This window comes from Mya arenaria, chromosome 5 (genome assembly GCF_026914265.1).
Source record: "Mya arenaria isolate MELC-2E11 chromosome 5, ASM2691426v1".
Taxonomy (NCBI): Eukaryota; Metazoa; Mollusca; class Bivalvia; order Myida; family Myidae; genus Mya; species Mya arenaria.
The window spans coordinates 39676500-39687604 of record NC_069126.1 but is presented as its reverse complement, the minus strand read 5'-3'; the positions used below and the strand labels follow the sequence as shown (position 1 = coordinate 39687604).

Sequence of the window (11105 nt, the reverse complement as noted above, 5' to 3'; positions counted from 1 at the left end):
TGGCAGGAATATCATATTTACGCTCATAATCTGGCAGTAATTTATTTGTGGGCAGGAAAGTTATGTACCTGGACTGGAGCTTCATTCATTTCCGTACAGAAAATATACAAAATTACGGTTGGAAACTGATTCTGGCCGTAATTTCAAACTTAGAAAATTTCTGAAATACTTTTCACTGCTAAAACAGAGTAAGTTTTACATGACAGACGTAAAATTTATTTTTCTGGCCGTAAATAGGGACTTCAATTTTTTTCTTAATGACTTTTATGTTGAATTGTGCATCATCAGAATTTGTCTTTATTTTTATTCTTCTTATTATAATTAATTTTATTATTAATATCATCTATTTATTATCATTATTTATTATTATTATTATTGTTATTATTATTATTATTGTTTTCATTATTATTATTATTATTATTATTATTACTATTATTATTATTATTATTATTATTATTATATTTTTTTTATTTATTATTATCATTATTATTATTAATATTATTGTTATTATTATTATTATTGTTTTCATTATTATTATTATTATTATTATTATTATTATTATTATTATTATTATTATTATTATATTTTTTTATTTATTATTATCATTATTATTATTTATATTAATATTATTGTTATTATTATTACTATTATTATTATTATTATTATTATTATTATTATTATTATTATTATTATTATTATTATTTTTATTATTAAATTTTCATTTCATAAGTTTAAGAAAGCACAAAAAGATAAACATACATTCTAATGTTATTGGTTTATAACCTTATTAATGTTAATTGTTCTTTAACCTTACACACTATACACTTTTCTAAAGCAAAACAAGAACATAAATAATTCAGTTTTGTATTCTTTAGAAATTAGAAGCCTTTTGGCTTTTATCAGTGTGCTCTGTTTATTGGCCAAGCTATTTCTCACAGTACATATTGCCTGGGCTTATCAGATTATCTAAGGTCAGGCAGAAAATTTCAGTGAGTATGCAGTGAATCAGGGCTCAGTAGCCAATTAGATCAGTGGATTTCAAATGTTCAAGCGGGTTTTCTGGTTTTCTTGATGTAAACACGGCAGCCATGGTGATTTAACCTTCTGAAGATTCTTATTGTTTTGCTGGATATAATCAGGATCTCTCATGGTTTGAAGGTAAACACTTATTTCAAAATGTATCTTAAATTATATGTCATTCATTTTTTCCTATTTGTTACATAATTATGAGTCTTTTAAAAAGTTATGCTATAGATAAGTAAAATAATGCTATTCCCCTCACTGTGAGTTCATAACACATGGTATTTCAGATTGTATTTGTATAGAAAACATGGTCATAACCTTACATTTGTATGTGGAAAAGGGAAATGTTTAAATTGAGTTTGTCATAAAGCCATATAAATGTACATGCATGATGCATTGCATAATAAAAAGTAAAGTGTATAGATAACTTAAATAACTATCAACTTAAGAAACTGTAAGTGACAAGTCTGACAGTAAAATTGTGAGTTTTAATTATGTTTTTCTGTATATGTATGTTATTCTTTGTTAAAATGCTTGTAGATGGCTTTAATATTCAATGACGAGGGAGAAAACAAGATCTGAAAGTAACAGTTGGAGCATATAAAGCAGACCTTACCCTCAAAAAAGGTTTGTGGAGGATTGTATTTTAATTCAGAAAGAAATATATCTATATGGAAATCATGCTGATTTTATAGTCTTATAGTTTTAAAGCAGTATTGTTACTCATGTAAAAAACAACAAAAACACATTTGTGATGAGTAACATCTTTATGTAGCGGGTAATTAAAACACAGGCTATGTTGGTTGAATGTTTGCATTTGTGTTTTGTTGCATGTTTCTAGCCATTGCCCAGATCCATAAAACAGGGTTTGACTGCTGGGCATGTCCTTGTCAACATATCCACCAATCTGTATAAGTCCTGGTGGCTGTGTGGACAAGCCTGCTGTTTTCTAATAATTTCTTGACTTAAACGGCATTGGTTCGAACTCCACTTTAACCGAAATCCTTTTTTATACTTTAACTGTATTTGTTTCTGCAATTTTGATATGATAGAGTAAAATAATGATAAATAAGTGTTTTCAGATGCATAACCGGGAAAACTTATTGTTGGTCCAAAGTCATGAGAGAGTCACTTTAAGCTGTGAGGATGATAAAGTGTGCTTGAGAATGTATAAATGGATTAAAAATGATGCATTTTGATACTAGTGATAACATAATTTTACATGATATTAAATTTTACTGCAGATTGTGTGACGTCATAGTTGCTGGTCAGAATACATTTGGATCTAGACTGGAAAAAAAGGCATCATCAATCCAGCAAGTTGAGTCTGTGTTAAAAAAGTGAAAATAACAATTGACATAAAACTCACAGACGATTCCAAAACACTATAACTTTTATTTTCAAATAAGTCTTTGTTAGGAATTAGTGTCTCTTTATTTCATGATAAATTTATATTGCAGATTATATCATTATAATCAGTGTATTGATTTTAAAATCAGAAAAAAATAAACTCATGGAAATGTAAATAAAGTATATAATATAATAAATAATATGAAAGAAAATTATATTATTTTATTTAGACAAGAGTTGGAAAAGTTAAAGCAGGCATTACCTTTCCCTAAATTTGCCACCAACTTCCACCAAATGCCACCCAAATCCATGGCAAATGGGTGGCACTTGGTGGAAAATGGGTGGCACTTGGTGGAATATCAAGAATTCCACCAACTGCCATGAAATTTCCACCCAACTGGAGGTGGCAGTTGGTGTAAAATTGAACTCAGTTTTTTTTTCATGTGGCACTTGGTGAAAAAGTTGGACTTAGTTAATTTTTCATATGGCAGTTGGTGAAAAAATGAACTTAGTTAATTTTTTGGGTGGCATTTGGTGAAAAAAGACTTAGAAAATCTCAAGAGTTCTGTAAAATGGAACCATTACTTATCATGATGGAATAATAATAGAATTTACGACAGTTGCTGTTCATGCTGCTGTTTTAGCATCATTACATATGCTACTATTTAAAACTAACTGGTAATGTTGCTCAGGTTAAACTGATGATGATTACGATGTTGGTGGTTCTATTGATGATGATTATGATGTTGGTGGTTCTATTGATGATGATTATGATGTTGGTGGTTCTATTGATAATGATTATGATGGTGGTGGTGGTGGTGGTGGTGGTAATTATGATGATTGTGGTGGTGGTGATTATGATGATTGTGGTGGTGGTGGTTGGTTTTTGACAATTGTGTTGTTGTTGGTAGTTCATTGTGGTGTTGGTGAATATGATTGTGGTGGTATTGGTGATTATGATGATTGTGGTGGTGGTGATAGTGATCATGATGATTGTGGTGGTGGTGACAACAACAACAACATGTTGTTATTGATGATGATGATGATGATGATGATGGTGGTGGTGGTGGTGGTGGTGGTGGTGGTGGTGGTTGTGGTGGTGACGATGATGATGATGATGATGATGATGATGATGATGATGATGATGATGACAACGACAACAACAATGTGATGATGATTATCATGATCATGATAATGATGAGTTAAACTTAATTTTCTGTGTACATGTGCTCTGTTGCTATTTCCCCAAAGGTACAGGGATCCCATTAATGTTTGATTTAAACTCGGAATGACCTCTCTGCTGGAAAATCTCCTCAAAATATTTGAATCTTCTGACAGTTACTAGTATTAATTTTCTGGAACTTTAAATAGTGAGAAAAAAAATTGTGCAGTTTTGTTTAATAAAATGGATTGATTATAAGGTAACTGGTTTTTTTTTATCATATTAACATCCAAAAAAGATCATGACTTATCATTTTATTTAATTTTTACACATATTAGGCTCTTTGTCTTTGTTTAAAGTTTGACTAAGAGATAAGCTTTATGCATGTCACTGTCAAGTATGTTTCACTTTATTCCAAAATAATTGACAAATACTCAGTCAAGCAATGTACTAAGTTTAAAAATTATCATTCAATTTGAACAATGAAGTTGAAGATGTATAAAGAAATGTTATACACATTTTTTCCAGACAACCCCCCCCCCCCCCCCCATAAGGATGACAATGTACTTGGACAAGATTCTAAGACCTTTTTGGTAAATATTTGAATATTACAATAACTTAAATGAAGACTGACCTCAAAGTTTTATCATATTTTATTAGCTTATACTTATTTAAAAGTGCTAAGTGCTATGAAGGGTGAGATAAACAATATTAAATGCCAGTCAAGAAAAGATGAAGAAGATGTATATGATCTAAAGGGTGTGTGTGTTTTTAAGAAAAATCGTTAATGGTATTGACAAAGCCTTGGTGTAATTCATGTTGTTGGCTGCATGATTTTGAAAAAATAAAGATATTCAAGTGAATCTTGGTGTACACATGTTTCCAAAGACATTTGTAGAACAAATTGTAGAACAAATAACATTCTTCTGTGAGGCAAACCCTGTTATATAGAACAGATTTATTAAAATGATCGCTTTTTCAGAAAGAAATATGAATAGGGGACTTCTATAGCAGAAGAAGTATAGCCAAACTTGCAGAAAACAACAACCGAATGACTGCATCACTAAAGAAAAGAAACAGGTTATTGACATTTCAATATTCAAAATACCAAAACTGGTAGTTAAATTAACTTTTTACCTGTATTGTCATTGCTAATACAACAGACAAGTGCTCTTGTAAAACATATTTGCAATGATTCAATGTATGAGGCTGAATTCTATAATTAGTTATGGTATATCATTTTGTTGTTATACTTGGTATTAATATGGCTAGGCCCAAAGCTGAAGAAACTTATTTAAGAGTATGTTTTTAATGTTGTCATTTAATTTATGCATCTAATTTTAAAATATATTTTGAATAATGATAGCTAAAATGAAACCTCCAAAATAAATAATACTAAAACTGTTTTCAGGATTTCTCCAAATGTAGAAATGCAGACAGCTCTTCACCATCAACTGTGATCCTTTGTAATTTTGTGTACATATGAAACTAAATGACTGCAAAGAAATGTTTTTTGGTGTTCTTAGGTTGTTGTATGCAAACTTCATAAATCCCATGATTTTATTTCCCCCATGTGCCACGTAATTTCCACAACTGCCACATTGGCATGGCATTTGGTGAAAAAAGATCAAAGAAACTGAACGTGGCATTTGATGGAAAATTGTTCCAATACTCCACCAACTGCCACCTTGGGGTGGCATTTGGTGAAAAATTTGCCACCAACTGCCAGGTGGCATTTGGTGGAAAACGTTCCAATACTCCACCAACTGCCACGTTGGGGTGGCATTTGGTGAAAAAATTTGCCACGTGGCATTTGGTGGAAAACGTTCCAATACTCCACCAAGTGCCACGTTGGGGTGGCATTTGGTGAAAAAATTTGCCACGTGGCATTTGGTGGAAAACGTTCCAATACTCCACCAAGTGCCACGTTAGGGTGGCATTTGGTGAAAAAATTTGCCACGTGGCATTTGGTGGAAAATGTTCCAATACGTGAACAATGGAAAATGGTGAAAAATTAGATCAAAGTCCCATTTTATTCTGTTTTTCATCGTTTTACACCAAGTGCCACCCGTTCCAATACTCCACCAACTGCCACCCATTTTCCACGTCCAATTCGTGGCAAATTTAGGGAAGGGTGTAGTGAAAAGCAATGAATTGAGTTCTAGAAATGTTGTAAATTCCAGTTACAGTAAATATTACGTGCCATTTTACGGTCAGATTTTTGAAAAATTCCTGTTCCAAAATTCCGGTTAATTTAAATATTACGTCCACTTTTACAGTCAGATTCCGTCCATTTAGCACACGTAAATTCTATCTTAATTTTACGTACGGAAATTTTTACGCACAGAATTTTATAAAAATTCCTGTTCCGAAATTCCGGTTTATTTAAATATTACGTGCCATTTTACGGTCAGATTTTTGAAAAATTCCTGTTCCAAAATTCCGGTTAATTTAAATATTACGTCCACTTTTACGGTCAGATTCCGTCTGCTTAGCACACGTAAATCGTTCATTATTTTCCTTAATTCTGGGCGTAATTTCCATGATTCCGTACGTAAAAATTAAAGTTTTACGTATGTTTTACGGTTGGAAAATTTCGTACAGGCTATTGCATGGTAAGAATTTTCCTACTGGAAACTGTTCTGATTTGAGGATTAATGATTGGACAAAAACAATGAAAACTCTTTCAGATGTGGTCCAATACTTACTTATACCAAATGCCTCTTTGCCTGTCAGTTGTATAATATGTCGCCTGATTGTCATGCCATGCATTTTGAATCGGAAATGAAATCAATTGTATAAGTCCCATATTTAGCTACCATTTGAGGAAATCTTAATATAAAACATTTTTGAACATTTTGAATTACATTATATCATATAGGTTGGAAATATATTATGCTGTATGGACATAAATAATAAAGAAAAAGGATTTAAGCGGTCAGATTCATAATCCGGTTCATTATTTCGAAATACAGCACAAGTCATTATTTTAAACTATAACTTTTGACAACATTGTTGCAGTGTTATAGCCTTTTTTACATTGAATTTATCTAAATAGTTTTTCCCAGGCATCATAACTTAGAAGAGTTAAATGAAGACTGCAGCATAGTTCTTAAATGAATTTAAATTGGAAGTAATTTGACAAACATGGCAAATTTTCATTCAGGCTGACAATATTACAAGTGCTGTCGCATGACTGACTCTTTTCCTAAACTTTCATGATGTTTTGGTCTGTGAAAGAAGAGTTCAGTGTTTTTTTTTATGTACCTGTATTATATCAATCAAAGTCAGAAATACAAATTATTTGTTTATGTTTGTGGTCACATTTTCTAGTCGCAGTTCTTTTTTAATTCGGTATGGTTATTCAATACTGATGATTATGATGATGGTGATATCTCTATGATGGTGATAACAATTATGATGATGCTTCCGAAGCTGCTGCTTCTGCAGCTGCTGCAGCTGCTGCTACTGCTGCTTCTGATGCTGCTGCTGCTGCTGCTGCTGATGATGATGATACTGACAATAACAATTAGTATTGTTCTATAATTACCTTCCCTTATGAAAATCGCGAGCTAGAAGACGAGCTTGTCAAGGGATCGTACGATCAACTTCCCAATCTAGTTCGCGAGCAAGCGCGCCCGAGCTTTAAACTAGAAACAAATACGAGCTCGTACGTGTTCGTTTAAGCTCGTACACGCTCAAAATTAAGATAGTACAAGCTTAAAAACAAGATCGTACAAGCTCGTCACTAGCAGCTTTACGAGCTTGTATGAGCAATATTACGAGCTTGATGAGCTCGTTACAATTCACTTCGCGAGCTTGTGCAAGCTCGTAACGAGTAATTTTGCAAGCTCGTACCGGGCAATTTTACGAGCTTGTTTAAGCACGTTACGAGCATTTTTGCGAGCAATTAAGCAAGCTCAGGTAATCTTGTAATGTGCAACTGAAGATGGTCCTGATTTTAGCATTCTAATCAAATACCTGTATAAATAATTCAACTGAACATATTATGTAGATACATCTCTTAAATTCTAACAATTAATGCTTAGATATTTTTTTTAAAATCATCTCAAATGTTCACCAAAACACACAGCACATTTTGAGGAAAAATGGTCATTCTCATGAAAAAGTATGGTCTGAATATCATCTGAATTTTGCTGAAAATTTGTCTGAATACCATCTGAATCATTGCTGAATGTGTGCTGATAACCTGAAATTGCCAAAGCTGTATCAAGTGTGTAACACTAATTCAGAAAAAAATCAGCGTTGTTATATGTTTCTGAATTATGTCTGACAACACTGCTCAGTTAAATTTCAGACTTTTTATTCAGACTTTTATTTCTGAATATTGGCTGAGCTGCTGAAAAATGGCTGAAAATGGAACAATCCAGACATAATTCAGACTGGTAAGACAATATTCAGAGGGTTGTTCAGACAAGTTTCTCAGAATGAATTCAGAGAAATATTCAGACATTGTTCAGGTGAGGTCCCCAGTAAAAAATTTGGCAGTATACCACTGGAATTTCAGTGGTATATCAGCGGTGAATTTTGGTGATCTTCCACTTAAGGTTTAAGGCTGGTACTCCACAATACCACTGGAATACCAGCCGTAAACTTTTCGAGGAATACCACCAAAATATATCCATTGGTTTACCCCTGGAATAAAGTAGCTAAAAATACAAAATCATTCCAAAATTAAGAGCAGATATAGTAGGAAATTCATTAACATTTGTTGACTTGTATGGAAAAATATTTAGTCAGGAAAATAATTGAGTCAAAACATATTTCTTAAAGTTCTAAAATATTTCCCTTTTAATATTGACTGCTTAGCACAAGTCACAACACATTTTTATAGCTCTATATGCTTGCGTTGGGCAACATCTGTGACATTAATTAGAAACAATATCCATGTTACAACTTATTTACTTCGAGGTCAGTTAAAACAACAGATTTACAGAACAAAATCTTACAAAACAAAAACATTTGAAAGATATTAAAAAAATATAAGTTATTAAGGGTTATCTTGAAGTATTGGTGGTCCTTATGTGACTTTAATTTTGTAGTCACCATCAAAATCACCATATATGAAAACTTACCGCTAAATGAATTCAGTTTTTTCAATTGCCTTTTGGGCCCCTAGGGTCAAGGTCACTGTTTCTTAAAATATATTTCTGTTTTAGTTATGGTTGACATACTGTGACTAAACTTAATATGTAGGAAGAGTTTATGGAGGACTTCAATGGGATTGTAAATTTTGTCCTGGCACTTAATTACTACTATAAGGACTTCATTGTAACTTGGAACATGCAAACTTGACAGGCAAATATTACATTTTTATTGTATTCACTTCTAAGTTAAAGCGGCGTAGTCGAGCGCGCTGAATGAATGAGGAGTTCAACAAGATACTGTATATAGAAAATAAAATAAAAGGCAATTATTCTAATACTGGACACTGCACTGTTCATCTATTCTTACATGTATCTGCACACATTATACCTGATTGGCTAGACAAAAATGAAGCAAATTCTTAATAGGCAAAACAGGAGTTTATTACACAAGAATGCTTCACATAATAAATAAATACCCTTTTAAGGGTATAGTAAAACCCATGCCAGTTTTGAAAGCTTAAAGATGATAAGGCATCATGGGTGGATGATTGTAAATGAAGTTTTCTTTGCTGTATATCCGGTTCATTTTTAACAGAGTTATAGCCCTTTTTTCTGCAGATGATAATTAAAATAGTGAAGCCATTTTATTTGTTGAAAGTTCATTCCATTCATTTACATTGACAATTGCGCATTTTATTTTAAAAATGGCATTTATGTAACAAAATACATAATTTGCGACACAATTCTGTTAAAAATAATGTTGGATAATTGGACGAATTTCATAATCAACATATATATTATATAATTGCATGGAAGTGGACAACATTAAATTGAGTAGGAATTATTTTATGTTTATTTGCTTACCTTAAATACCCGACATTGTTATTAAAGTAACATTTATATATATTTCTTTTAAATTGACCCAAGAAAAGAATTACTTGAACTATTTTCATGCCCCCAAAGGTGGGCATATTAAGATCGCATTGTCCGTCTGTCCGTTAGTCCTTCTCAACTTCTCGTGTCCGGGCTGTAACTTTCTCTTGTATGGACATATATTGAATAACTTGCCACATGTGTTTCACTTGCCAAAATGATGTGTTACATGCAAGACCCGTGTCCCATCTTCTTAAGTCAAGGTCACACTAAACTTGACGTGATCATTGTTCATCAAACTTGTAATGCTGTTGACGTTGATAATTCACACTTTTCTATATAAAATCCTGTTACCCTGATTATACCCCCACAAACAAAGTTTGAGGGGGTATATAGGAGTGAGCTTGTCGGTCGGTCGGTCGGTCGGTCTGTCTGTCGGTTGGTCGGTCTGTCGGTTTTCATGGTTTCAGGACGATAACTCATGAAAGGCTTGACAGATTTGAAATTTTTTTGGTACACAGGTGTAACATCAGAAGATACAGGTCAAGTTCGATATTGGGGCTGGTGGGGCCAAGGTCAATGTCACTGTTACTAGAAATAGAAAAACGGTTTCCGGACGATAACTCATGAAAGGCTTGACAGATTTGAAAATATTTTGGTACACAGGTGTAACATCAGAAGATACAGGTCAAGTTCGATATTGGGGCTGATAGGGCCAAGGTCAAGGTCACTGTTACTAAAAATAGAAAAACGGTTTCCGGACGATAACTCATGAAAGGCTTGACAGATTTGAAAAAAATTTGGTACACAGGTGTAACATCAGAAGATACAGGTCAAGTTCGATATTGGGGCTGGTGGGGCCAAGGTCAAGGTCACTGTTACTAAAAAAGAAAAACGGTTTCCGGACGATAACTCATGAAAGGCTAAACGGATTTGAACAATTTTTGGTACACAGGTGTAACATCAGAAGATACAGATCAAGTTCGATATTGGGGCTGGTGGGGTCAAGGTCACTGTTACTAAAAATAGAAAAACGGTTTCCGGACGATAACTCATGAAAGGCTTGACGGATTTGAACATTTTTTGGTACACAGGTGTAACATCAGAAGATACAGGTCAAGTTCGATATTGGGGCTGGTGGGGCCAAGGTCAAGGTCACTGTTACTCAAAATAGAAAAATGGTTTCTGCTTCATAACTTTAATTGGGCATGAGATATTGTGATGAAACTTGCTGTATAGGCAGCCTCTGTGAAGACAATGCTTGTGATTGAAAATGGGGCCAGTGGAGTAAAGGTTTTTTTTGTGCATTGTTACGAAAATAGAAAAACTGTTTTGTCTTATTCCAGAAGAGATCAGCTAGAGCATCAGCTAGATTTTCTTGTCAGCAGTGTAACTTCTAAATTACTCAACAGATTTAAATAAAACAATACATGCATGATAAAAGAAGATGCAGTGTGCAGTAACCTTGGAGTTATGGCCTCTTTTCAAAGGAATGGTTTGCCATTCCTGTGTCCAGGCGGCATTTGGGGGTATTCGTCACTCATGTGACAGCTCTAGTTTTAATAGTAGAATTTTCACATTTTCAACTG

The 11105-nt window shown here is 33.2% G+C and overlaps 2 long non-coding RNA genes across 2 annotated transcripts; both read left to right on the top strand.

The window, feature by feature from the left end:
* The first annotated feature begins 754 nt into the window (after nt 1-754).
* On the top strand, nt 755-2588 carry LOC128233452 (uncharacterized). The gene is made up of 3 exons (XR_008260693.1): nt 755-1158; nt 1564-1650; nt 2268-2588. It is a non-coding gene; the product is annotated as an uncharacterized LOC128233452 (long non-coding RNA).
* A 1485-nt stretch (nt 2589-4073) lies between these two features.
* Nucleotides 4074-5034, top strand: LOC128234146 (uncharacterized). Its single transcript, XR_008260886.1, has 3 exons — nt 4074-4128; nt 4518-4615; nt 4947-5034. It is a non-coding gene; the product is annotated as an uncharacterized LOC128234146 (long non-coding RNA).
* Nucleotides 5035-11105: the final 6071 nt, after the last annotated feature.